The sequence below is a fragment of the Alosa pseudoharengus genome, unplaced genomic scaffold (assembly GCF_046254945.1).
Source record: "Alosa pseudoharengus isolate Yale_2024_CS ecotype anadromous, Long Island Sound unplaced genomic scaffold, YU_APseudo_1.1 YU_APseudo_1.1_scf_20, whole genome shotgun sequence".
NCBI lineage: Eukaryota > Metazoa > Chordata > Actinopteri > Clupeiformes > Clupeidae > Alosa > Alosa pseudoharengus.
Genome location: NW_027468664.1, coordinates 21624481 through 21629480, shown reverse-complemented (window position 1 = coordinate 21629480; position 5000 = coordinate 21624481).

Genomic DNA, 5000 nt, shown 5'->3' with positions numbered 1-5000 from the left:
ATATACATGTCCCAAGAAGACCACACACACACACACACACACACACACACACACACACACACACACACACACACACACACACACACATTCCAGCTGCTAATGCAAAACTAAATGTGATGAAATATCTCTTTCCATGTCATTCTCTCTTTTATCCCTTTGTTTTCATCTCATGTTCCTTTTAAGGGTCCACTCACCCTCACGACAACACCCACACAAAAACACACAAATTCAAAGAGGTACAGACAGACAGTGAGAGAGACGGACAGACGGACACACACACACACACACACACAGACACACACACACACACACACACACACACACACACACACACACACACACACACACACACACACACACACACACACACACAGAGCGCTGACCCAGACAGTCCGGCTGTCTTTTCCGGATAGTTTTGCTCTGCTCTGGGCTGTACTACATTCCTCATGTAAGTTTTCATTTTTATTACACTGTGGTCTCATTCCACCCCTACCATCTGATGCTGTCTACAGGAGTGAATCTGAGCCTATGTGTGTGTGTGTGTGTGTGTGTGTGTGTGTGTGTGTGTGATATTCTGGGGAGAAACAGGGTGTACCCAGATCACCACCCTCACTAATGGTCTGTAAGCTGATCTAATGGGAGTGTAAATTTGGGCCTGAGTGTGTTTGTGTGTTTGTGTGTATGTGTATGTGTGTGTGTGTGTGTTTGTGTGTGATTGTGGTTATGTTTGTGTACTGTAGGTGTGTGTGTGTGTGTGTGTTCGGTGTGTGTGTGTGTGTGTGTGTGTGTGTGAAAGAGAGAGATACTGTGTGTGTGTGTGTGTGTGTGTGCACGCCTCTGTGTGTGTGTGTATGTCTGTGTGTGTGTGTGCGTGTGTGTGTGTCTATTTGCATACGTCTGCATGCAGGAATGTCCCAGAGCGTGCACAGGGGAGAGACAGACTGTCTGACAATAAGTTTGATGGGGATCTATCTGTATTCAGATCCTATAACACATTCAGTACAGGGCACTGGGTCTAAGGGGATGTCTACAAGACAGAGAAATTGTTTTCAAAACAATGTTTTTCCTCTTACAGGCATTGCACATCCAAATAACACAGTGGGGAAGAAAGAGGTTTGTGAAAGCAGACCTTCTCCAGAAAAGGCTTCGGTCACTGCTGTTTCCGATAGATTATCCTTAATAAAATAGAACAAATTGGCTGTTACTAGATGCATTTCCATGATAGATTTTCTGTTAATTACGTTTGGCTTTTGAGAGCGGAGCTCAGACTGATGCTTCACAGTGGTTGAAATCTGATTGGAAAAAGTTGGAGCCATGTCATCATCATTTTCAAAAGATTCCATATTCGTCTGTCTACACAGCATCATCACTGTTGCATTTTCAAAAGATCCTATCTGGAACCTGTTTCCAAAATCTGTATTTTCAGGCCCTTACAAGGTCATTGTCGGAAGAAAATCTAGAAAAGCGTCAAAACATTTACTTTTTTGACCAAGTTTTAACCGTTGTCATGAGGGCCCTTAAGAATGGGAGTGAGAAGACGAGAGAGTCGAGGTGGGGGCAAAGATGATGGGTCGTGGAGTTAGCGGGCGAACTCGAAGGCACACACATCTCCCCTGATGAGAAGCACATGGCAGGGTCCTCTACTACAGGATGTCAGGATCTGCTGCGCTGTCACATTCTCTCTCTCATACACACACACACACACACACACACACACACACACACACACACACACATATACCATATACAGACGAAGAGAGAGGGAGAGAAGCACATACAATGTACATACATGCTTAACAACCTCTCAGATTTAACAGATTAACAATTCTCAGACTTATTCACGTTTTACAAATTCTCTGATACTTTCAACCCCCCCCCCCCACACACACACACACACACACACACACACACACTCACCTATGTGATGTGTAAGGTCGTCAGGGATTTAGGTTAAGTTTCAATTTATTCATGATGTACAGTATATGACATCTGAGCTCCACACAGCAACAAATCACACACACTCACACACACACACACACACACACACAAATCTTGCATTTTTTCCTCTCTATAAATCATTTTTACATGCATTTTTGATTGCCCACAGCTGGAAGGAAAGTTATATACGTGGACACACACCTGCAAATTCAGACACACACAAACATACAGACACACACACACACTCACAAATACACCATGGACAATTTACAAACATAGACACCCACCTAGATACACACATTTCCATATCAGATCTCTCAAATCAAACCAAAAAAACATCTGTTGCCATTATTGCACATAAGTGTCTTGCTGACAGAGTTGTTAAGGGGTCATCGCTTGCTGCCATAAAAAAAACACCATGCATCACAGCCACATCTGGACAGAGGATCAGCATAAATTCATGAGCGGCCATGAACCGTTCAGCGATCTGACATCAGGCACAGGTTAGCCGAGAGCCAGGACTGTATCAGAGGGAATGTGCCGGAAATCAACGATTCACCTTGTTTGCTCCACAGGAATTTCACCTGGAATCGATTTCTTGGAAGATGTTTGTAGGTCATGTCTCGGACGTTTTTTTTTTTTTTTTCATACACTTGCATCCAAAACCTCTTTCTGTCAGCCAGCCTAGTCGTGCTTGTGTGCATATTAGGGTTGTTTACTGAACTGTACTTTTAATGGGGCTGAGTCCGACCACATTACATCAGTACTAGCAAACACTGATTCACATAAAAAAAGGAAAAAAAACAGTGCCAACTTTTATTCAGTTCTTCTGTTGTCTCTGAAACTTTATCTTATTGACGCATTTAACCGCAATTTGGATTACACCTGTTATTAAAAGGGGGATATCTTTCAACGCAAAACAGATGTGCACTTTCACAGGCAGTTTTCATACATACAAGGGAATACATAACACATTTTACGCTTCACAACCAATCTTTTTATGTGAAACTCCCACTTTTCCCAGGACCCTCCCATAAGTGCATATCTTGCACAACTTGCCATTCTCTACTCCTGCATCAGGCAGTCTGCGGTTTTACCAAAGTGTGGCCTGTTTGTACATATCATGCCATGTTTTTACACACGCTTTGAGGGAATTTCTCCTCAAGTAGGCTCGATTGTGTTGTACTTGTAGCCCACAGGGTCTGAAAGGGACAAACAAACAGAAGAGATTTACACAAAAGTCTCTTTCGGAAGTTTAGAAATGACATGTGAGCTTCTCATGGTGTTATATCAAAGTCCTTTTAGGCAAGTCCTTCCACTCGGCGGCCATATTGCAATGCTTTTTGGGCACTTATCGGACATCTATTTCTGGTAGAACTGCGCATGCACAATGCTTCACAAATCAGACACACTAACCCCGTCCAGCTGCGAGATAAAAACACATGATTGGCATGATGTATTCACAACATACCACATGATTGGCACGATGTATTCACATGTCAACTTTTGTCGGTGGAAGGGGCGGAATATGTGTAGACGACTGCCATGTTTTGCGTTACGAACTAACCCCATACATTTCTATGGGAGATTCTTTGAGTTTTGTGTCTCCTCATTAGAAAGTCTCTGGTTATATCTCCTTGTGCCTTTGAGAAAATGGGAGACAAACAGGAAGACAGGGAAGTGGAGAGTATTTGGGAAAACCCTAAAAAAAGGATGAGATCAAGTGCAGGTGTACACCACTGACCTCAAAAGAACTTTGAGAGAAAAACCTCGGAAAAACCCCACAGGATGCGACAAATAACTTTTGAGATCAGTGGTAGACAGGCCAGTCAGGCAGAGTTTCAAGTGCATGAGGAAAATATTTAACCCCAAACGTTTTTCGAACACCATCCTTTAGCTCACAAATTACTTTCACAAGACCCATATCACTGATTACCCCATAGCCAGATAACTGAACTATGAAAAGAAATGATGTCAAAAATGGATATGAATCTGTTGTGTTCTGAGGGAAGCATTTCTAGAGCCCTTTCTGCAGTGCCTCACAGTCACCCAAATGAGGTGAAGTGTCTGAGGTCTGGTTTTGGAAAATCCCACATTGTCTGAGGTAAGTAGACAGTCTATTCAAAGAATGCGTCTGACCTGACAAGTACTTCCTGCATTCACGGCTGGTGTTCGGGATGCCATGTGGTCACAGGCCCAAACAATCTTCCAAGAATGACCTTTCCGTGTGTGTCGTCTGTGAATCCTACGTGGCCTATGGGGGTTCCACTCAGATTGTGTTTGCTAAGTGTTTCAATCCTCCGAGAACGACTTTTCAGTGTGTCGTCTAAGGCTTCTCGCCTACGGGTTTTCACTCAGACAGCGTTTTCTAAGTGTTTCAATCTGTGTCATTTTTTTTCTGCACTGCATGTCTGCACAGTGTCTGTGGTTAAGAGTAATAATGATTATTGGTCAGTAAGCGAGATGTGTGTGTGTGTGTGTGACTGTTATGGTAGGTATGGTGGATGTGTGTGTAACGTGTCTGAGAACACACTGTTGAACATGAATTCTTTGAACTCTTCTATTTATACACTGCATGTGTGTGTGTGTGTGTGTGTGTGTGCGTGCGTGCGTGTGAGTTGTATTGTGTTGTGTTGTGGTTATGGTGGCTGTTGTTTTTGTTTGTCTGTATGTGTGTGTTTGTGGCTGTGATAATAACCGTCTGTTCCACAGTCCTGGAGCGGAATCCTGTGGTCAGTCACTGCTCTATCACGTTTCCCAGGGTGCAAGAGCATGTGTTCAAGTGTCTGTATGTTTATGTTTTCAGAGAAGGAGAGAGATCTCAGAACAGAGAAAAACTGAAGGTACTGCTTCCCTATTAGGGACTCACTCAATGACTCAAGGATTGATAACATCAGGAGGGAAGAGATCTTGGCAGGAAGAAAAGATTGCTGCATGTGAAGGATTAGGCATTTGTTTGTCTCTGTCTATAATAGGGATATTTCCAAACATTGGATTCCGAATAAAAAGGAACTGTAGCTTAGTTGTTAAATACTTCCACCTAAGTGCATAAAACAATTAAT